General features: G+C 41.5%; 6 non-coding genes across 6 annotated transcripts; all 6 read right to left on the bottom strand.

Annotated features, from left to right (window-relative positions):
• Positions 1-2507: 2507 nt before the first annotated feature.
• On the bottom strand, positions 2508-2579 carry TRNAH-GUG (transfer RNA histidin (anticodon GUG)). Its single transcript has one exon. It is a non-coding gene; the product is annotated as a tRNA-His (tRNA).
• A 1281-nt stretch (positions 2580-3860) lies between these two features.
• TRNAS-AGA (transfer RNA serine (anticodon AGA)) lies at positions 3861-3942 on the bottom strand. Its single transcript has one exon. It is a non-coding gene; the product is annotated as a tRNA-Ser (tRNA).
• A 2589-nt stretch (positions 3943-6531) lies between these two features.
• On the bottom strand, positions 6532-6603 carry TRNAH-GUG (transfer RNA histidin (anticodon GUG)). The gene has a single exon. It is a non-coding gene; the product is annotated as a tRNA-His (tRNA).
• Positions 6604-7884: 1281 nt separating this feature from the next.
• On the bottom strand, positions 7885-7966 carry TRNAS-AGA (transfer RNA serine (anticodon AGA)). The gene has a single exon. It is a non-coding gene; the product is annotated as a tRNA-Ser (tRNA).
• Positions 7967-11909: 3943 nt separating this feature from the next.
• Positions 11910-11991, bottom strand: TRNAS-AGA (transfer RNA serine (anticodon AGA)). Its single transcript has one exon. It is a non-coding gene; the product is annotated as a tRNA-Ser (tRNA).
• A 10546-nt stretch (positions 11992-22537) lies between these two features.
• TRNAS-AGA (transfer RNA serine (anticodon AGA)) lies at positions 22538-22619 on the bottom strand. Its single transcript has one exon. It is a non-coding gene; the product is annotated as a tRNA-Ser (tRNA).
• Between the last annotated feature and the right edge of the window lie 1702 nt (positions 22620-24321).

Raw genomic sequence — 24321 nt, 5'->3', positions numbered from 1 at the left:
TTTTTAAAAACAATGTTTTTTTCATCATGCACGTTCTGTCCTAAAAATAAAAATTGCATGAGTATATCTCTGGATCTGTAAAAGGATACGCTTGCATTCAAACTCTCTTGTGGCACTCAAGTTTTTTGGACCCTGTTGCACTCTGTTTTTGTGCTGCTTTTAGTCTACGACCCATATTACAGAAGTCAACCATCTCTGATTATTTGGGACTCCTTTGTAAGTGCCTTATCTTTAATCCTTGAAAAGCTCTATAATAAAGGGGTCTGTCAAAGATTGCTTGAATGGAAGATAAAAGAAGGCCCACTTGTCTCACCAAATGCAGTAGAGAAACCTGATGTTTTACTCATGTTATCCTTAGTTCAGTTTTTGTTAGACCTGGCATCCTTAAGGTGGCCTACCAGCAACCTTTTTGCTTTTCACCTCACGTTTTGCTGTATCTTTATGTTGGCCGTAGGACTCTAATCACTTTATCACTACTGTGAGAAAGTGGCTCTGTATATACTGTTCCCAAATAGGTACAGTGTGCACAGAGTCCCCAGTCCCCAGAGGTTTGGCAGAGGCTAAAGTTAGATATAACCTTACTCTCTAAAGTGGTAGCTTGCCGAGCAGTAAGGCAGTATCAGAGTACAGTGTAAAACATTTGTTGTACACACTCAGTCAGCAAATGGTCTCACACACTCAAGAACTGAACTCTAGGCCATTGGTTTGCATACAAAAGATATTGTTGTTTTATTTTAGAACCAACAATAGGTATCAAAATATACTTTCTCAGAATGAGATGCTTTAGTTAAATACTTTGCAATAGGCAATTGACTTTTGCAGGTCATAGTTACAGTTTATTGCAATAGGCAACACAATTTGAATCACAATAATACATTGAGCTCAATGGGAATTTTAAGTTATATGCAATTAATTACTTTCAGGATTACTTTTCTAAATCCAGGACTGGATCCTAGATTCAGTCCTGGGACAATTCTCGGAAACAAGTGAGTAAATTCGTTTTAGTTACTGTTGTGATTTTTAAGCAATATTTTGCTATTTTAAAAGTTGACACTTAGAAACTTTTGCTGATCAAATTACCAATGTTATCCTATGGAAGGAAATTCACTTAGCAGGTAAGTGGGGTTATGGTTACGTTTTCTAGGTCAGTGTTGGATCCTAGATCCAGCACTACTGTACCACCTGTAAGCAGTTGAGAAACTGCGTTTAAGTTATACAGGCGATTTTTAAGGAATATTTACATGTTTGCAAAATCGACACTTAGAAGAAATTTCACAGAAAAACAGTCAATGGTTTCCTGAGGAAGAAAAATCAAGTTACGGGTAAAGTACGTTCTCGTTACTTTTGTAATCCAGTGCTGGGCTCCTAGGCTCAGTACTGGGACATCTATCTAAAACAGGTAAACAATTACGTTTTCACAGTTGGTACGATTTTTAAAGAATATTTGTAAGTTTCAAAAATCGACACTTAGAAAATTTTCAGCAAAAAGCAGGCAATGATATCCCATGGAAGGAAATTCGAGTTACTGGTAAGTACGGTTAAAATTACTTTTCAGGGTCAGTACCGAGCTCCAAGATGCAGCACTGAGGTCTCTCCTGATAACAGGTGAGTAAATCAGAATTCGTTGTTCGGCTGATTTTAGATGAATATTTTAAAGTTCCAAAACTCCACACCACTTAGAAGAATTTCCAAGTGAAACCAGTCAATGTTAGCCTATGGAAGAAAAGTGAGTTATCGGCTTTTAGGTAAGTACTCGACTGGCAGAGTTATGGTTCTGGGCATAGACTCAGGGGTCTCCCAGGGGAGTCCCAGCCTACTTGCCAAGCCTTAAACTCCCCTTTTATTACATATAATTTACACCTAAGGTAGGCCCTAGGTAGTCCTAGGTGCATGATGCTATATAAGTAAAAAATAAGATGTGTACTTTGGTGGTTTGCGTGTCCTGTAAGTACCAAACAGTCTATTTCATTTTTCACTACTGTGAGGTCTACCCCTCTCATAGGTTAGCTCTGTGTATTCCCCTATACTTTTAATTTGGTAATTCAATATAGGAGAGGAGTAGCTTTATTTATTTATTGAAAATCCTACTTACTGGTGAGGTTGGATTTAACTTTACTATTTTAGAAATGCCACTTTTAGAGAGTGAACATGTCTCTGCACTTACTGCTCTATTTGCCTGAAACCTGGCCCCAATACACGTCTGGATTGGGCTGGGTGACAGCAAAATTTGTGCCTTCCCTCTAGAGAGCCACAACACAGGTCACTCAACTGCACCTGGGGGGTGAGCTCCGCTCCCCCTCCACCCCCAATAGGTTCAAGAACGATAATTTATGTAAGTAAATACATTATAGTTACAGCTTATAATCATGCGAGTTTAAATCATTTGTTGTTAGATGGTTTAAATATTTGAAAGGATCTGTTTTTAATAGACATTTTACAAAAACCACTGGTACATTTTCTAATTCTGTAAAATTAACACCCAACTGCCGTGACATTGCCAACCACAATGCCGTGACTCGGATTCGAACCGAGGTTGCTGCGGCCACAACGCAGAGTACTAACCACTATACGATCACGGCGAGCTACTTGGGCTCAACGACATACAATGACATGGAGAATTTATAATTCGGAACACTCAGGGCTGTTCCTGTGATAGGCTGGATGTATTCATTGCTTCCTCATTCCTCATTCAGAGGCTGCGTCTCCTCAGTGGTTGATAGGCTGAAACCGTTTCCTGGCCGCCTGCTTGTGAAATGCCAGGAGTCAAAGATCACACATTACACTTGCGGACCTGTGATGGGACACCAATGCAGAGAAACCCACCTGGCACAGGCCTTCTATTCTGTCTATTAGACCTGCATCTTCCCTGCACCTTTCAAGCCATTTGTATGTGAAGCAAGAAAGAGTTAGAGAGTGATCCATCTACACTTTTATAGGGAGGATGTCGCCGTGAGCTCCTCCCAGCTAATCACACGAACAGCAGAAAAGCAAGATAAATACACAGTTGAGGGGTGGGCTGCATGGTTATGTTTTTGAGTAAATATTGAAACTGACCTCAGTGGCTCATTAGCAGAGCTGCGGCTAATGACTGGTGCCAAATGATGATGAAGCAAGCACAATGGCTCGTAGGGGACCCACAACACGCTTTTCTTAGCTCACTGAATTAAAGTATAAACTTCCGCCGTGTGTGAGTGGTAAAGGCTTGTTAATATGGTTCCTTTTCCAATTCAAGTCTGACAACAAGAGGCAGGAACCACGTGGCTTCGGAAGCTCAGGAAAGTAGCCACCAACCACAGAGAAAGAGAGAACTGGCAGTATGAGAGGTGGAGAAAACAGAAGCGGGAGCAAGGAGCTCAAATGAGATTGATGGCGTTTAAATAGAGCGCGTAAAGGAACAGTTACACAGCTAAGAAATGGGAAAGACAGACTAGGGAAAAAAACACAGAAAGAGCCTGTACATGGAACTCTCTTCCTGGGACAGCAGGTTAAGAGAAATTACACATGGGGAGGTTAAGCATGTAACACGGGGGAGAATAAAAAAGAAAATGCAGTTTTATGAAGTGTGTTTGCCAATCCAGCCAGCACTTTTGTTCTATTTCTCTCTTTGCGTCTTTTATTGGTAAAGTAACTTTCAAGTGCATGCGCAGGTATGAATGAGAGAGCAACGGTATAATAATTTGAAGCGTTTACACCAGTGCTAAAGTAGGAATGAGGTGTAGCAAAGACATGAAAGAGGTAGCGATAACAAATATGTGGAGAGGCAATAGTGACACAAAAATAAGCCACCTATTTATAAAACTGAAATGGAAGAAATACTAAAGGTTAACTTCTGAAATTGTAGCCGATAATAAAAAGATTCTCGTTGTTGGCAGGATTCGAACCTGCGCGGGGATACCCCAATGGATTTCTAGTCCATCGCCTTAACCACTCGGCCACAACAACTTGCTGTAAGCTGCCTGCAAATATTTTGTTTGAAAGTTTTGAAGTTTTCCCACATCAAAGTACTGATATTCTGCAATGCGCTTTTTAAAAACAATGTTTTTTTCATCATGCACGTTCTGTCCTAAAAATAAAAATTGCATGAGTATATCTCTGGATCTGTAAAAGGATACGCTTGCATTCAAACTCTCTTGTGGCACTCAAGTTTTTTGGACCCTGTTGCACTCTGTTTTTGTGCTGCTTTTAGTCTACGACCCATATTACAGAAGTCAACCATCTCTGATTATTTGGGACTCCTTTGTAAGTGCCTTATCTTTAATCCTTGAAAAGCTCTATAATAAAGGGGTCTGTCAAAGATTGCTTGAATGGAAGATAAAAGAAGGCCCACTTGTCTCACCAAATGCAGTAGAGAAACCTGATGTTTTACTCATGTTATCCTTAGTTCAGTTTTTGTTAGACCTGGCATCCTTAAGGTGGCCTACCAGCAACCTTTTTGCTTTTCACCTCACGTTTTGCTGTATCTTTATGTTGGCCGTAGGACTCTAATCACTTTATCACTACTGTGAGAAAGTGGCTCTGTATATACTGTTCCCAAATAGGTACAGTGTGCACAGAGTCCCCAGTCCCCAGAGGTTTGGCAGAGGCTAAAGTTAGATATAACCTTACTCTCTAAAGTGGTAGCTTGCCGAGCAGTAAGGCAGTATCAGAGTACAGTGTAAAACATTTGTTTGTACACACTCAGTCAGCAAATGGTCTCACACACTCAAGAACTGAACTCTAGGCCATTGGTTTGCATACAAAAGATATTGTTGTTTTATTTTAGAACCAACAATAGGTATCAAAATATACTTTCTCAGAATGAGATGCTTTAGTTAAATACTTTGCAATAGGCAATTGACTTTTGCAGGTCATAGTTACAGTTTATTGCAATAGGCAACACAATTTGAATCACAATAATACATTGAGCTCAATGGGAATTTTAAGATATATGCAATTAATTACTTTCAGGATTACTTTTCTAAATCCAGGACTGGATCCTAGATTCAGTCCTGGGACAGTTCTTGGAAACAAGTGAGTAAATTCGTTTTAGTTACTGTTGTGATTTTTAAGCAATATTTTGCTATTTTAAAAGTTGACACTTAGAAACTTTTGCTGATCAAATTACCAATGTTATCCTATGGAAGGAAATTCACTTAGCAGGTAAGTGGGGTTATGGTTACTTTTTCTAGGTCAGTGTTGGATCCTAGATCCAGCACTACTGTACCACCTGTAAGCAGTTGAGAAACTGCGTTTAAGTTATACAGGCGATTTTTAAGGAATATTTACATGTTTGCAAAATCGACACTTAGAAGAAATTTCACAGAAAAACAGTCAATGGTTTCCTATGGAAGAAAATTCAAGTTACGGGTAAAGTACGTTCTCGTTACTTTTGTAATCCAGTGCTGGGCTCCTAGGCTCAGTACTGGGACATCTATCTAAAACAGGTAAACAATTACGTTTTCACAGTTGGTACGATTTTTAAAGAATATTTGTAAGTTTCAAAAATCGACACTTAGAAAATTTTCAGCAAAAAGCAGGCAATGATATCCCATGGAAGGAAATTCGAGTTACTGGTAAGTACGGTTAAAATTACTTTTCAGGGTCAGTACTGAGCTCCAAGATGCAGCACTGAGGTCTCTCCTGATAACAGGTGAGTAAATCAGAATTCGTTGTTCGGCTGATTTTAGATGAATATTTTAAAGTTCCAAAACTCCACACCACTTAGAAGAATTTCCAAGTGAAACCACTCAATGTTAGCCTATAGAAGAAAAGTGAGTTATCGGCTTTTAGGTAAGTACTCGACTGGCAGAGTTATGGTTCTGGGCATAGACTCAGGGGTCTCCCAGGGGAGTCCCAGCCTACTTGCCAAGCCTTAAACTCCCCTTTTATTACATATAATTTACACCTAAGGTAGGCCCTAGGTAGTCCTAGGTGCATGATGCTATGTAAGTAAAAAATAAGATATGTACTTTGGTGGTTCGCGTGTCCTGTAAGTACCAAACAGTCTATTTCATTTTTCACTACTGTGAGGTCTACCCCTCTCATAGGTTAGCTCTGTGTATTCCCCTATACTTTTTATTTGGTAATTCCATATCGGAGAGGAGTAGCTTTATTTATTTATTGAAAATCCTACTTAGTGGTGAGGTTGGATTTAACTTTACTATTTTAGAAATGCCACTTTTAGAGAGTGAACATGTCTCTGTACTTACTGCTCTATTTGCCTGAAACCTGGCCCCAATACACATCTGGATTGGGCTGGGTGACAGCAAAATTTGTGCCTTCCCTCTAGAGAGCCACAACACAGGTCACTCAACTGCACCTGGGGGGTGAGCTCCGCTCCCCCTCCACCCCCAATAGGTTCAAGAACGATAATTTATGTAAGTAAATACATTATAGCTACAGCTTATAATCATGCGAGTTTAAATCATTTGTTGTTAGATGGTTTAAATATTTGAAAGGATCTGTTTTTAATAGACATTTTACAAAAACCACTGGTACATTTGCTAATTCTGTAAAATTAACACCCAACTGCCGTGACATTGCCAACCACAATGCCGTGACTCGGATTCGAACCGAGGTTGCTGCAGCCACAACGCAGAGTACTAACCACTATACGATCACGGCGAGCTACTTAGGCTCAACGACATACAGTGACATGGAGAATTTATAATTCGGAACACTCAGGGCTGTTCCTGTGATAGGCTGGATGTATTCATTGCTTCCTCATTCCTCATTCAGAGGCTGCGTCTCCTCAGTGGTTGATAGGCTGAAACCGTTTCCTGGCCGCCTGCTTGTGAAATGCCAGGAGTCAAAGATCACACATTACACTTGCGGACCTGTGATGGGACACCAATGCAGAGAAACCCACCTGGCACAGACCTTCTATTCTGTCTATTAGACCTGCATCTTCCCTGCACCTTTCAAGCCATTTGTATGTGAAGCAAGAAAGAGTTAGAGAGTGATCCATCTACACTTTTATAGGGAGGATGTCGCCGTGAGCTCCTCCCAGCTAATCACACGAACAGCAGAAAAGCAAGATAAATACACAGTTGAGGGGTGGGCTGCATGGTTATGTTTTTGAGTAAATATTGAAACTGACCTCAGTGGCTCATTAGCAGAGCTGCGGCTAATGACTGGTGCCAAATCATGATGAAGCAAGCACCATGGCTCGTAGGGGACCCACAACACGCTTTTCTTAGCTCACTGAATTAAAGTATAAACTTCCGCCGTGTGTGAGTGGTAAAGGCTTGTTAATATAGTTCCTTTTCCAATTCAAGTCTGACAACAAGAGGCAGGAACCACGTGGCTTCGGAAGCTCAGGAAAGTAGCCACCAACCACAGAGAAAGAGAGAACTGGCAGTATGAGAGGTGGAGAAAACAGAAGCGGGAGCAAGGAGCTCAAATGAGATTGATGGCGTTTAAATAGAGCGCGTAAAGGAACAGTTACACAGCTAAGAAATGGGAAAGACAGACTAGGGAAAAAAACACAGAAAGAGCCTGTAGATGAAATTCTCTTCCTGGGACAGCAGGTTAAGAGAAATTACACATGGGGAGGTTAAGCATGTAACACGGGGGAGAATAAAAAAGAAAATGCAGTTTTATGAAGTGTGTTTGCCAATCCAGCCAGCACTTTTGTTCTATTTCTCTCTTTGCGTCTTTTATTGGTAAAGTAACTTTCAAGTGCATGCGCAGGTATGAATGAGAGAGCAACGGTATAATAATTTGAAGCGTTTACACCAGTGCTAAAGTAGGAATGAGGTGTAGCAAAGACATGAAAGAGGTAGCGATAACAAATATGTGGAGAGGCAATAGTGACACAAAAATAAGCCACCTATTTATAAAACTGAAATGGAAGAAATACTAAAGGTTAACTTCTGAAATTGTAGCCGATAATAAAAAGATTCTCGTTGTTGGCAGGATTCGAACCTGCGCGGGGATACCCCAATGGATTTCTAGTCCATCGCCTTAACCACTCGGCCACAACAACTTGCTGTAAGCTGCCTACAAATATTTTGTTTGAAAGTTTTGAAGTTTTCCCACATCAAAGTACTGATATTCTGCAATGCGCTTTTTAAAAACAATGTTTTTTTCATCATGCACGTTCTGTCCTAAAAATAAAAATTGCATGAGTATATCTCTGGATCTGTAAAAGGATACGCTTGCATTCAAACTCTCTTGTGGCACTCAAGTTTTTTGGACCCTGTTGCACTCTGTTTTTGTGCTGCTTTTAGTCTACGACCCATATTACAGAAGTCAACCATCTCTGATTATTTGGGACTCCTTTGTAAGTGCCTTATCTTTAATCCTTGAAAAGCTCTATAATAAAGGGGTCTGTCAAAGATTGCTTGAATGGAAGATAAAAGAAGGCCCACTTGTCTCACCAAATGCAGTAGAGAAACCTGATGTTTTACTCATGTTATCCTTAGTTCAGTTTTTGTTAGACCTGGCATCCTTAAGGTGGCCTACCAGCAACCTTTTTGCTTTTCACCTCACGTTTTGCTGTATCTTTATGTTGGCCTTAGGACTCTAATCACTTTATCACTACTGTGAGAAAGTGGCTCTGTATATACTGTTCCCAAATAGGTACAGTGTGCACAGAGTCCCCAGTCCCCAGAGGTTTGGCAGAGGCTAAAGTTAGATATAACCTTACTCTCTCAAAAGTGGTAGCTTGCCGAGCAGTAAGGCAGTATCAGAGTACAGTGTAAAACATTTGTTGTACACACTCAGTCAGCAAATGGTCTCACACACTCAAGAACTGAACTCTAGGCCATTGGTTTGCATACAAAAGATATTGTTGTTTTATTTTAGAACCAACAATAGGTATCAAAATATACTTTCTCAGAATGAGATGCTTTAGTTAAATACTTTGCAATAGGCAATTGACTTTTGCAGGTCATAGTTACAGTTTATTGCAATAGGCAACACAATTTGAATCACAATAATACATTGAGCTCAATGGGAATTTTAAGTTATATGCAATTAATTACTTTCAGGATTACTTTTCTAAATCCAGGACTGGATCCTAGATTCAGTCCTGGGACAATTCTTGGAAACAAGTGAGTAAATTCGTTTTAGTTACTGTTGTGATTTTTAAGCAATATTTTGCTATTTTAAAAGTTGACACTTAGAAACTTTTGCTGATCAAATTACCAATTTTATCCTATGGAAGGAAATTCACTTAGCAGGTAAGTGGGGTTATGGTTACGTTTTCTAGGTCAGTGTTGGATCCTAGATCCAGCACTACTGTACCACCTGTAAGCAGTTGAGAAACTGCGTTTAAGTTATACAGGCGATTTTTAAGGAATATTTACATGTTTGCAAAATCGACACTTAGAAGAAATTTCACAGAAAAACAGTCAATGGTTTCCTATGGAAGAAAATTCAAGTTACGGGTAAAGTACGTTCTCGTTACTTTTGTAATCCAGTGCTGGGCTCCTAGGCTCAGTACTGGGACATCTATCTAAAACAGGTAAACAATTACGTTTTCACAGTTGGTACGATTTTTAAAGAATATTTGTAAGTTTCAAAAATCGACACTTAGAAAATTTTCAGCAAAAAGCAGGCAATGATATCCCATGGAAGGAAATTCGAGTTACTGGTAAGTACGGTTAAAATTACTTTTCAGGGTCAGTACTGAGCTCCAAGATGCAGCACTGAGGTCTCTCCTGATAACAGGTGAGTAAATCAGAATTCGTTGTTCGGCTGATTTTAGATGAATATTTTAAAGTTCCAAAACTCCACACCACTTAGAAGAATTTCCAAGTGAAACCACTCAATGTTAGCCTATGGAAGAAAAGTGAGTTATCGGCTTTTAGGTAAGTACTCGACTGGCAGAGTTATGGTTCTGGGCATAGACTCAGGGGTCTCCCAGGGGAGTCCCAGCCTACTTGCCAAGCCTTAAACTCCCCTTTTATTACATATAATTTACACCTAAGGTAGGCCCTAGGTAGTCCTAGGTGCATGATGCTATGTAAGTAAAAAATAAGATATGTACTTTGGTGGTTCGCGTGTCCTGTAAGTACCAAACAGTCTATTTCATTTTTCACTACTGTGAGGTCTACCCCTCTCATAGGTTAGCTCTGTGTATTCCCCTATACTTTTTATTTGGTAATTCCATATCGGAGAGGAGTAGCTTTATTTATTTATTGAAAATCCTACTTACTGGTGAGGTTGGATTTAACTTTACTATTTTAGAAATGCCACTTTTAGAGAGTGAACATGTCTCTGCACTTACTGCTCTATTTGCCTGAAACCTGGCCCCAATACACGTCTGGATTGGGCTGGGTGACAGCAAAATTTGTGCCTTCCCTCTAGAGAGCCACAACACAGGTCACTCAACTGCACCTGGGGGGTGAGCTCCGCTCCCCCTCCACCCCCAATAGGTTCAAGAACGATAATTTATGTAAGTAAATACATTATAGCTACAGCTTATAATCATGCGAGTTTAAATCATTTGTTGTTAGATGGTTTAAATATTTGAAAGGATCTGTTTTTAATAGACATTTTACAAAAACCACTGGTACATTTTCTAATTCTGTAAAATTAACACCCAACTGCCGTGACATTGCCAACCACAATGCCGTGACTCGGATTCGAACCGAGGTTGCTGCGGCCACAACGCAGAGTACTAACCACTATACGATCAGGGCGAGCTACTTGGGCTCAACGACATACAATGACATGGAGAATTTATAATTCGGAACACTCAGGGCTGTTCCTGTGATAGGCTGGATGTATTCATTGCTTCCTCATTCCTCATTCAGAGGCTGCGTCTCCTCAGTGGTTGATAGGCTGAAACCGTTTCCTGGCCGCCTGCTTGTGAAATGCCAGGAGTCAAAGATCACACATTACACTTGCGGACCTGTGATGGGACACCAATGCAGAGAAACACACCTGGCACAGGCCTTCTATTCTGTCTATTAGACCTGCATCTTCCCTGCACCTTTCAAGCCATTTGTATGTGAAGCAAGAAAGAGTTAGAGAGTGATCCATCTACACTTTTATAGGGAGGATGTCGCCGTGAGCTCCTCCCAGCTAATCACACGAACAGCAGAAAAGCAAGATAAATACACAGTTGAGGAGTGGGCTGCATGGTTATGTTTTTGAGTAAATATTGAAACTGACCTCAGTGGCTCATTAGCAGAGCTGCGGCTAATGACTGGTGCCAAATGATGATGAAGCAAGCACAATGGCTCGTAGGGGACCCACAACACGCTTTTCTTAGCTCACTGAATTAAAGTATAAACTTCCGCCGTGTGTGAGTGGTAAAGGCTTGTTAATATGGTTCCTTTTCCAATTCAAGTCTGACAACAAGAGGCAGGAACCACGTGGCTTCGGAAGCTCAGGAAAGTAGCCACCAACCACAGAGAAAGAGAGAACTGGCAGTATGAGAGGTGGAGAAAACAGAAGCGGGAGCAAGGAGCTCAAATGAGATTGATGGCGTTTAAATAGAGCGCGTAAAGGAACAGTTACACAGCTAAGAAATGGGAAAGACAGACTAGGGAAAAAAACACAGAAAGAGCCTGTACATGAAATTCTCTTCCTGGGACAGCAGGTTAAGAGAAATTACACATGGGGAGGTTAAGCATGTAACACGGGGGAGAATAAAAAAGAAAATACAATTTTATGAAGTGTGTTTTCCAATCCAGCCAGCACTTTTGTTCTATTTCTCTCTTTGCGTCTTTTATTGGTAAAGTAACTTTCAAGTCCATGCGCAGGTATGAATGAGAGAGCAACAGTATAATAATTTGAAGCGTTTACACCAGTGCTAAAGTAGGAATGAGGTGTAGCAAAGACATGAAAGAGGTAGCGATAACAAATATGTGGAGAGGCAATAGTGACACAAAAATAAGCCACCTATTTATAAAACTGAAATGGAAGAAATACTAAAGGTTAACTTCTGAAATTGTAGCCGATAATAAAAAGATTCTCGTTGTTGGCAGGATTCGAACCTGCGCGGGGATACCCCAATGGATTTCTAGTCCATCGCCTTAACCACTCGGCCACAACAACTTGCTGTAAGCTGACTACAAATATTTTGTTTGAAAGTTTTGAAGTTTTCCCACATCAAAGTACTGATATTCTGCAATGCGCTTTTTAAAAACAATGTTTTTTTCATCATGCACGTTCTGTCCTAAAAATAAAAATTGCATGAGTATATCTCTGGATCTGTAAAAGGATACGCTTGCATTCAAACTCTCTTGTGGCACTCAAGTTTTTTGGACCCTGTTGCACTCTGTTTTTGTGCTGCTTTTAGTCTACGACCCATATTACAGAAGTCAACCATCTCTGATTATTTGGGACTCCTTTGTAAGTGCCTTATCTTTAATCCTTGAAAAGCTCTATAATAAAGGGGTCTGTCAAAGATTGCTTGAATGGAAGATAAAAGAAGGCCCACTTGTCTCACCAAATGCAGTAGAGAAACCTGATGTTTTACTCATGTTATCCTTAGTTCAGTTTTTGTTAGACCTGGCATCCTTAAGGTGGCCTACCAGCAACCTTTTTGCTTTTCACCTCACGTTTTGCTGTATCTTTATGTTGGCCTTAGGACTCTAATCACTTTATCACTACTGTGAGAAAGTGGCTCTGTATATACTGTTCCCAAATAGGTACAGTGTGCACAGAGTCCCCAGTCCCCAGAGGTTTGGCAGAGGCTAAAGTTAGATATAACCTTACTCTCTAAAGTGGTAGCTTGCCGAGCAGTAAGGCAGTATCAGAGTACAGTGTAAAACATTTGTTGTACACACTCAGTCAGCAAATGGTCTCACACACTCAAGAACTGAACTCTAGGCCATTGGTTTGAATACAAAAGATATTGTTGTTTTATTTTAGAACCAACAATAGGTATCAAAATATACTTTCTCAGAATGAGATGCTTTAGTTAAATACTTTGCAATAGGCAATTGACTTTTGCAGGTCATAGTTACAGTTTATTGCAATAGGCAACACAATTTGAATCACAATAATACATTGAGCTCAATGGGAATTTTAAGTTATATGCAATTAATTACTTTCAGGATTACTTTTCTAAATCCAGGACTGGATCCTAGATTCAGTCCTGGGACAGTTCTTGGAAACAAGTGAGTAAATTCGTTTTAGTTACTGTTGTGATTTTTAAGCAATATTTTGCTATTTTAAAAGTTGACACTTAGAAACTTTTGCTGATCAAATTACCAATGTTATCCTATGGAAGGAAATTCACTTAGCAGGTAAGTGGGGTTATGGTTACGTTTTCTAGGTCAGTGTTGGATCCTAGATCCAGCACTACTGTACCACCTGTAAGCAGTTGAGAAACTGCGTTTAAGTTATACAGGCGATTTTTAAGGAATATTTACATGTTTGCAAAATCGACACTTAGAAGAAATTTCACAGAAAAACAGTCAATGGTTTCCTATGGAAGAAAATTCAAGTTACGGGTAAAGTACGTTCTCGTTACTTTTGTAATCCAGTGCTGGGCTCCTAGGCTCAGTACTGGGACATCTATCTAAAACAGGTAAACAATTACGTTTTCACAGTTGGTACGATTTTTAAAGAATATTTGTAAGTTTCAAAAATCGACACTTAGAAAATTTTCAGCAAAAAGCAGGCAATGATATCCCATGGAAGGAAATTCGAGTTACTGGTAAGTACGGTTAAAATTACTTTTCAGGGTCAGTACTGAGCTCCAAGATGCAGCACTGAGGTCTCTCCTGATAACAGGTGAGTAAATCAGAATTCGTTGTTCGGCTGATTTTAGATGAATATTTTAAAGTTCCAAAACTCCACACCACTTAGAAGAATTTCCAAGTGAAACCACTCAATGTTAGCCTATGGAAGAAAAGTGAGTTATCGGCTTTTAGGTAAGTACTCGACTGGCAGAGTTATGGTTCTGGGCATAGACTCAGGGGTCTCCCAGGGGAGTCCCAGCCTACTTGCCAAGCCTTAAACTCCCCTTTTATTACTTATAATTTACACCTAAGGTAGGCCCTAGGTAGTCCTAGGTGCATGATGCTATGTAAGTAAAAAATAAGATATGTACTTTGGTGGTTCGCGTGTCCTGTAAGTACCAAACAGTCTATTTCATTTTTCACTACTGTGAGGTCTACCCCTCTCATAGGTTAGCTCTGTGTATTCCCCTATACTTTTTATTTGGTAATTCCATATCGGAGAGGAGTAGCTTTATTTATTTATTGAAAATCCTACTTACTGGTGAGGTTGGATTTAACTTTACTATTTTAGAAATGCCACTTTTAGAGAGTGAACATGTCTCTGCACTCACTGCTCTATTTGCCTGAAACCTGGCCCCAATACACGTCTGGATTGGGCTGGGTGACAGCAAAATTTGTGCCTTCCCTCTAGAGAGCCACAACACAGGTCACTCAACTGCACCTGGGGGGTGACCTCCGCTCCCCCTCCACCCCCAATAGGTTCAAGAACGATAATTTATGTAAGTAAATACATTATAGCTACAGCTTATAATCATGCGAGTTTAAATCGGTTCGGTTCAAAAATCTTTATTCGATTCATACAATGAATCATAAAAGCACAAAGTTAAAAAACATAATACACAAATAAGGTGATCCATCCATAAAATAAAAATTACAATTCAAAAAAATCCATCATACAGCATAAATACAAATCCAATGGCAAAGCACAGTTCTACAGCTAATTTATCCATAGCGTTTCCTAATCTGAAGTGAAACTCTTATAAAATTTAACATGGCACAGCAAGTATCAACAGAAGATAATGACAGCAAATAATCATAGCCTTCTTTATAAGTGCATGGTTGCCGCCCCTTCAGGACAGGTTTAATAAATCTAATCCTAGGATCTTGATATAAGGAGCAAAACAGGACAACATGTATAGTACTTTGGCTAACTCTGTCATTACAGGGACAAGGGGGTAGCTGCTCACACCAACCCCCTTGTTTAGGAAAGGCGAAAAGAAAATGGAGGGTATTTAGCCTAAACCTCGTGAGATAAAACCGCCATTGGACATTAGTTGTAAAAGTTAAATAAAATTGATGCTGTAACTTAGGTACATAGCCAATAGGGCCTCCCAGACACCGTGAGCCTAAAAACTTCCAGTAATTTGACTTAATTTGGGTTTTTATGTTTCCCTGGATGTTTGCAGGATTTTCATAAACATGACCCAAACCTATCTTATTCAACATGTCCCTGACGTATGACAACCAGGGGATCTTGTTTGCATTATCCAGGCTCAAGCAGTCTGAGAGAATTTCTCTCGAGAGCTGCAAATCGTCAGATAACCATATTTTGCCCCATAATAATAGGGGTGACAGACGAATGATGTCAGTCACTTTGGTCATTCCCATTTCATTATGACAGAAGCTATTCGATGAACCCGATGGAATCAGTAATACCCGTTTTAGGAATTTATTTTCCATCACTTGTACCACTGAGGGGTTTTCGGTCCCCCATACTCCTGCCCCGTAGGTAGCCACAGATAAACATTTAGATATATAAAGAGTTTTAAGGTGCGCAACAGGTTTTTGACCCAACTTACCACAGAAGCGAAAAAGACCTTCTATGGAGCGGGTAGCACTCTGGGCTCGAGCCTTCATTAAAGGAGCCCAACTTAGTTTGCTATTGAAAAGATTTCCAAGGTAATTAAAATTCTCCACCCTTTCAATAGTAGAGTGATTCACCACAAATTTTCTAGGTTTTGTTCCTTTAGGACCACAGACCATTGCAAAAGATTTTCCAAAATTTACCTTCAGGTCAAGATCCAGCATGAAGGTGTTAAAGGCATCTAGGCACAACTGCAAACTGTTTCCAGTGAGGGTCATTAAAACAGTATCGTCTGCATATGAGAGTATAGGAATACTCCTACCGTTTACCTTAGGAAAATCACAACAGTGGTCCAACAAGTACTTTTCTAGTCCATTTGTGTATACTAGGAACAAGAAAGGCGCCAAAATGCAACCTTGACGCACCCCCTCAGTTGAGGGAATAGGTTTAGTTGTTTCCCCCCCAGGTCCAAATCTTATAGCCACGGACGTTGCTGCGTGTAGTCTGCGGAGAAGTGTCACCAGGGGTTCTTCGAAGCCCATATCGTCCATCATCTGCCACAGCCTGCTTCTACAAACAGTGTCAAAGGCGCTTGACAGGTCCATGAAGGCAAGGTAAATTGCAGAACTCCTTGCCTTCATGTACTTGCCAATAATTAGCGCCAAATTCAGGCACTGCTCAACTGTCCCCTTCCCACTTCTGAATCCATACTGGGAGTTCACAATTAGACCAACAGAGTCAGCCCATGTTTCTAATCTGGCCAAAATAACCCTCCCCAATAGTTTACATGATGCATCGATCAAGGATATAGGGCGATAGCATCGGGGATCACACCTATCGCCCTTCTTGAAAATCGGCACCACCACTGCCACCTTCCACGATACAGGGATGCGACCAAGAACAACAGCCCTAAAAACATTCAGTAATAAAGGTGCCCAAGCTTCAATATTATGTTTAAAAAAGTCTAAAGGGACGGCATCAGGGCCCGGGGCTTTTAATGATATGCCCTTCCTCAAAGCTACTTCAACCTCTTCCAGTGTAAGTGAAGAGCTAAGAAGCAAAGCTGAAGATGGTACCACCAAATCCCCTACATCATCCAACAAATCCGAAAGTAATAATGCTTTGGGATTAAAGATTTTACCAAAGTGAACTTCCCAAGATTCACCAGTAATCTGCGTCAGTATACTTTCTTTGGTGTCATTTTTAAACAAGGGACGATTTACTACTTCCCAGAAGAGCCTACTATCTTTTAGCTCAGAGGCCTTCTCTAGATCGTCCCAGGCTCGATTTTTCAATTCCTGCTTCCTCTTTGTGATGGCCTCTTTATAAGCCCTTCTGGTCGATCTTATCAGTTCCTTATTTCTTGGTTTTTGTGTAAGGGCAGCTTTTAAGGATTTATGTGAGGCAGAGCATGCGGAGTCAAACCATTTAAAACACCTTAAATTCTTTTTCCCCACTGGTTTTCTAAGGTGCTCAGCCACGTGCCCACATAATTTTTCAAAACTCCCAATGACCTTGTCTGGATCAGACGTCAGAGACAGGCATGATTCGATCTCAGTTTTACAAACATTCAGAATCTCTACCTCAAGGCCTTCAGCATTTATTTTCCCCCACTTCATGGTAACTCCCTGATTTTTATTATATGTTATGGGTTGCTCCCAAACCAAATGTTTTCTACTAGCAGGGGCACTCAAGGATAGCATTAAAGGATTATGATCGCTTACGGCACTTGCGATTACCTCAAGCCTATTAACATAATGAAGAAAGTTACTAGACACAAATACAAAATCAATAGTACTCATTGCACCTCTTGTTCCCTGAAAGGTTGGTATTGGCGATATATTTGGGGCAGCCCAGGGCTCTACCATACATAAGTCATTTAGAATAATGATATTATTTAAAGCGTCCCCCTGGGGCGTGTGTTTAAAATGCATCAAGGGCTGTTCATTTAGATCATTGATACCACAGACATTGCAGCCACCAAATTTGCACAGTGTACAATTAAAATCACCAACCCAAATAACTACTAATAAAGCTCGATCACTACGAGCCTTACATATTGCTTCCTCCAAACTCTGGATTGTAGATACATCATTTCTATCAAAGACATTATGGTACCAATTAATTAACAACACGGGCTCTGGGAACAAATTTTCCAACAAGAGCAACTGGTACCAAGGAGTATCCACTATTTTTGAGGTTATCAGGTTCTTTAGTTTGATGGATAGAGCTGTCATTAACCCACCCCTTGCCCTCCCAGCTAGTGATGGGACCGCCAAAACATTAAAAGATTGAAAACCATCAATTTCCCCACCCACTCTGCTCCATGTCTCCTGAAAGCACAGGATATCCTGACCACCCACATGCTCCAGCCAAGCTTCATCCTCCATTCTACCCGCAAGACCTGCAATATTCCATGAGATTAGACACAGCCCAGGTTCCCCTAGGCTATTGTCCACAAACTTTATTGGAGTTTCCAGGTCAGGCCCAGTAATTGGTGGGTTTAGCTCACAGGCTAAGTTGCTAACAGTTTGACTATCCGAACGCATATTAGGTTGAGCATTGTGGTCGAAAGCGTCCACCACCTGGTTATCCTCCTGCCTTATCCCCCCGTTTTCCCCCATGACCAAATCTGTGGTAGATAAAATGCTTTCCTTTTTCTTGTCTAATGGTCAATCTAAACCCTCCATTCCCACCAGTGGGTCAAATCGGTTTCTTAATGGAATATTGTTATTTGGCATCCACCCTAGGTATTCCTCCCCCTGGAATCTCCTTCTTGATTGGTCATAGGGGGTTTGCCCAAAATTTTTGAAACTTGTTGGCCCCATGAAAGATCCATCACCCTGGAACCACAAACCAGGATGATTTTGAGGGGGTCGAGATATAGTATTAATCTGAGTCCATCCAGAGTAATTATTACCCTGCACTCTCGACCCAGGAAAGCGAGGGTTAGGGGGAAGATGATGCAAGTTGGGATAAAAATATTCAAGACCTATACATTGAATATCCCCCATTCTAGCAAACCTTGCTTTGTTACAGATTAAGTCCTTGACCCACCTGTCCCTAAAATTAATTAGGATACAATCCCCCTCTAAATCCTTCTTGCTTGGGCCAACCCAAGGGACCCTTCGTACGTTTAATATTTTTGTACTAGAGGCTGGGGGGAGTGGTCTATTGTTGTTGAGCCAGAATATGACTTTATTTGATAGGTCCTGATTTGATTCATGTTTATTTGGTGCGACCACCGGGACACCTGTCAGGATGGCCATAAAAGGTGCAGATTCGGGGGGTATATTCACACATATTGGTTTACTTGGAGGTGCCATTTCATCCAGAACTAATGGGCCGCTCAGTGGAGTTTGTTTAACTTGAGATGAGGCTACTGGCTTAGATGTAATTGAGCTCGGTGCTGCTGCTATAGCCATAATCGGTATTGACTGAGAGTCCCCATCAGCCACCAGTGCAGGTCTAGTTGGGACTGATCGTACAGGGGTTCGCTGGGAATCAACAGATGCAATAGGCTGGGGCGGATTACTTGGTTTTTGAATAGAGGTTTTATGAGCCCCCTTCTTTATTTCAATACAATTCCCCTGGGCCTGTGGAAATTTGCTGTTGTTAGCCAAAATTTCCAGCGAATGTGTGTTAACTGATATTAAGTGCTCTAATTGGTCCAATTTTAGGTTAACTATTTGTGTTCTCTCAATAAGGGGTAACAAGAGATTTTTTACCAGCTTCTCAATATGTGTTAACAAAGCTTTGTTGTTGTTGTTTTGGCAGCAATGAGTCAGATCACCAGGGTCTCCCATACGTATGACCCTTCCCTTCAAGTGACCTCCCCCTCTTTTACGTTTACTAGTTTTTGTGACTTCTGGAACAGAGGCCGAAGCTTTGGATTGTAGGGAAATGGGGCCCGACAGGGTCAAATTAGGGTGTTGGATCCCATCCTCAATATTGCTCAATACAGAACAATCTTCTATTGGACCGTTCACTACATCGCCCATAGATATTTCTTGATTTTCTGAAGTAACGGCTAAGTCTGGGCTGGCTTCCAAGTCGTTTATTATGCTCTTTTCAGGAGTGACCACAGATGCAAACCGACCCAAAGATGAACGCTTCCCCGTAACTAAGTCCAGAGACAAACGCTTTTCAGTAAGAGCAATTTCCTTATCTAATATCCCCGTGGCACGGGTGATAAAATCATCTAAGGTTCCAGTGGCTTTAACACTACTTGACTTTACTGTAACCCGCCTACCCTTTCTTAGTGATGAGGACATCATAAGACTAAAAATAAGGAATAATGTGTACAATTTAAAATATAAATTAGATAAAAGTTTAAAACTTCAATTACACATTATAACTACATTCAACATCTTATCACATTGATAACTAAAACATACTTTGAGTCCTCGAATCCCGAGAGTAAGAGAAAGGGCCCGGCCCGTCCCTGTACGTCCTTGGACGTCCTTAGACGGCCCGCCCTTTGCCCGGGCTTAGCCCCGGGCGCTCCCGCGCGCTCCCGCGCTGCGGATGAGTGGCTGCTTAAGTTTGGAAATTAGGTAGGTGAGGGGGGCGTGTCGTGCAGGGAGAGCAGCCCAGGTGTAGGCAATGGGGCTCGCAGGGACTCCTGGGCAATGGAGTCCCCTGCTGCTCGCAGCCCTGTACAGATGCGCTCACCCCGGTGAAGGCAACCCCGTCCAGGCGCTCTTACGGTGTTCACTGGACGCTGCGGGACCCGCGCAGCGGGTCCGGCGAGTTGTTGGGCCGGGAAAGGCAAGAAAGTCAACTGGTTAGTCCCACGTCGTTCCTGAAAGCAAAGATGAATCCCAGGGATGGGAGCTTGGTGTTCTGCTTTTAATCACAGCTATGCAGGGGGGCGTGTCGTGCAGGGAGAGCAGCCCAGGTGTAGGCAATGGGGCTCGCAGGGACTCCTGGGCAATGGAGTCCCCTGCTGCTCGCAGCCCTGTACAGATGCGCTCACCCCGGTGAAGGCAACCCCGTCCAGGCGCTCTTACGGTGTTCACTGGACGCTGCGGGACCCGCGAGTTGTTGGGCCGGGAAAGGCAAGAAAGTCAACTGGTTAGTCCCACGTCGTTCCTCAGATTCCTTCCCTACTGCAGCTGAAAACAGAGCGTGGATTGTGTTAAGAGTCTGGATAGCTTTACCTCCCAGTGCTTCAAGCAGTTCATAGCACAAGTCTGTACAGGATGGTTAAAGAGGATGCAACAAACTAAGGGACCCAGGAAGCCCAGGTTGTGAAGCTTTCATGTCCCAGAGGTGTTGATTGGTGGTAGAACAGCCTTCCCTTCTGTAGGGTGGCTCATGAGGCCACATGTGCAGCTGGTGCTCCTAGAACAATCCTAATGTGAAAGATGGCAATACATAGGTCGTAAGACTATCCAAGAGTGTCTGGAATGACTCTTACTCCTCAGCATACAGGCCCTGCCACAGATGGGTAAGCAGACCCAACACCTTCTAAGGACCGGGCAATGAACAGCAGGGAATTAGTTCCCGTGAAGGCAAACACAGAGATTAGAGAGAGCTCCCTCGTGTTCTTTCACTCTGACTCCTCTCCATCCGGCAGGGGGCGGGACCTTTCCTACTCAAACCATCCTTGTTTCAGTCTTCAATTTTTAAATTAATTGTAGAATGGTATTTCAAATTACCAATACCATAAACAGACTGTAGTTACCCAGTTTTCTTTACTCCGTTCCGACGGTGCTTCTGAGACACCACAGGTACTCGTTCCCCTCATACCATGACTCTTAGCGCGTGCTCACCTGCGCAACAATTTGTGGAAAATGGAGAATTTATAATTCGGAACACTCAGGGCTGTTCCTGTGATAGGCTGGATGTATTCATTGCTTCCTCATTCCTCATTCAGAGGCTGCGTCTCCTCAGTGGTTGATAGGCTGAAACCGTTTCCTGGCCGCCTGCTTGTGAAATGCCAGGAGTCAAAGATCACACATTACACTTGCGGACCTGTGATGGGACACCAATGCAGAGAAACCCACCTGGCACAGACCTTCTATTCTGTCTATTAGACCTGCATCTTCCCTGCACCTTTCAAGCCATTTGTATGTGAAGCAAGAAAGAGTTAGAGAGTGATCCATCTACACTTTTATAGGGAGGATGTCGCCGTGAGCTCCTCCCAGCTAATCACACGAACAGCAGAAAAGCAAGATAAATACACAGTTGAGGGGTGGGCTGCATGGTTATGTTTTTGAGTAAATATTGAAACTGACCTCAGTGGCTCATTAGCAGAGCTGCGGCTAATGACTGGTGCCAAATGATGATGAAGCAAGCACAATGGCTCGTAGGGGACCCACAACACGCTTTTCTTAGCTCACTGAATTAAAGTATAAACTTCCGCCGTGTGTGAGTGGTAAAGGCTTGTTAATATGGTTCCTTTTCCAATTCAAGTCTGACAACAAGAGGCAGGAACCACGTGCCTTCGGAAGCTCAGGAAAGTAGCCACCAACCACAAAGAAAGAGAGAACTGGCAGTATGAGAGGTGGAGAAAACAGAAGCGGGAGCAAGGAGCTCAAATGAGATTGATGGCGTTTAAATAGAGCGCGTAAAGGAACAGTTACACAGCTAAGAAATGGGAAAGACAGACTAGGGAAAAAAACACAGAAAGAGCCTGTACATGAAATTCTCTTCCTGGGACAGCAGGTTAAGAGAAATTACACATGGGGAGGTTAAGCATGTAACACGGGGGAGAATAAAAAAGAAAATGCAATTTTATGAAGTGTGTTTTCCAATCCAGCCAGCACTTTTGTTCTATTTCTCTCTTTGAATCTTTTATTGGTAAAGTAACTTTCAAGTCCATGCGCAGGTATGAATGAGAGAGCAACGGTATAATAATTTGAAGCGTTTACACCAGTGCTAAAGTAGGAATGAGGTGTAGCAAAGACATGAAAGAGGTAGCGATAACAAATATGTGGAGAGGCAATAGTGACACAAAAATAAGCCACCTATTTATAAAACTGAAATGGAAGAAATACTAAAGGTTAACTTCTGAAATTGTAGCCGATAATAAAAAGATTCTCGTTGTTGGCAGGATTCGAACCTGCGCGGGGATACCCCAATGGATTTCTAGTCCATCGCCTTAACCACTCGGCCACAACAACTTGCTGTAAGCTGACTACAAATATTTTGTTTGAAAGTTTTGAAGTTTTCCCACATCAAAGTACTGATATTCTGCAATGCGCTTTTTAAAAACAATGTTTTTTTCATCATGCACGTTCTGTCCTAAAAACAAAAATTGCATGAGTACATCTCTGGATATGTAAAAGGATACGCTTGCATTCAAACTCCCTTGTGGCACTCAAGTTTTTTGGACCCTGTTGCACTCTGTTTTTGCGCTGCTTTTAGTCTACGACCCATATTACAGAAGTCAACCATCTCTGAGTATTTGGGACTCCTTAGTAAGTGCCTTATCTTTAATCCTTGAAAAGCTCTATAATAAAGGGGTCTGTCAAAGATTGCTTGAATGGAAGATAAAAGAAGGCCCACTTGTCTCACCAAATGCAGTAGAGAAACCTGATGTTTTACTCATGTTATCCTTAGTTCAGTTTTTGGTAGACCTGGCATCCTTAAGGTGGCCTACCAGCAACCTTTTTAGTTTTCACCTCACGTTTTGCTGTATCTTTATGTTGGCCTTAGGACTCTAATCACTTTATCACTACTGTGAGAAAGTGGCTCTGTATATACTGTTCCCAAATAGGTACAGTGTGCACAGAGTCCCCAGTCCCCAGAGGTTTGGCAGAGGCTAAAGTTAGATATAACCTTACTCTCTAAAGTGGTAGCTTGCCGAGCAGTAAGGCAGTATCAGAGTACAGTGTAAAACATTTGTTGTACACACTCAGTCAGCAAATGGTCTCACACACTCAAGAACTGAACTCTAGGCCAGTGGTTCCCAAACTTTTGACTCCTGAGGACCCCCATTGAGTCACCACTGGAAGACGGGGACCCCCAAGCAATTTGTAGGATTTAAATTTCAAACATTAAAATAGTAATTAAAAAAAAATAAACACACGTGTGCACAAAAAACAAATACTCAAATTACTAAGGATTTTAGGGGCATATTTACAAGTCCCTATAGCCATGGGAACGTCACTTTTTGCGATGTTCCTGTGGCAGTAGGGGCTTCACCTTATTTACAAGGCAGCGTTAAGCCACTTATTGTGGCTTAACGCTGCCTTATATATAAGGCCAACTTTCACGCAATGCTTAGCATGAAAATGGTGGGCAGTGGGAGTTGCAGTGGGGGTTTCACTCAAACACCCATTGATTTTGACGCTGCCCTCTATTTACAAGGTCAGCTGAAATAGGAGACCGCACCAAAATTAAGACCATGAAAAACCTGGTCTTAACTTGGCGAAATGAGGAGGAATGCTTTATTTCTCCTAGTTTTTGCTTTGATTGTTTATGTTCAGGAAGGTGACCCTTTCTGCACATAAACAATCTTTAATAAAAAATGACGTTTTGTAACTTCCATGTGTGCTGCATTAGGCAGCACACAGAGAAGAAACAAAACGGCATTACAAAATTGTTCATGTGGAGGAAGTGGGAACATAGCAGCATCAGGATAATGATAGACTGGGAATAAACATATGTTGCTAACTTTTACCATGCAGTTTGCAAGCAGCTCTTTGAAGACAGTTTATAGGACACTGTGCTAGATTACGATTGTGCCTTATGAATTGCACAGTGACAAAAGAATATCTGTGACAAAATCAGTAACCCACTGACCTATGCACATAAAATACTGTTTTTTAAAATGCATTGTACACTTTGCAGTAGGCATATTAACCCTCTGTGTCACATTAG

Source organism: Triturus cristatus, chromosome 12, assembly GCF_964204655.1.
Source record: "Triturus cristatus chromosome 12, aTriCri1.1, whole genome shotgun sequence".
Lineage (NCBI taxonomy): Eukaryota > Metazoa > Chordata > Amphibia > Caudata > Salamandridae > Triturus > Triturus cristatus.
Note: the sequence above shows the minus strand (reverse complement) of the source record. Positions and strands in the feature narration are given on the sequence as shown.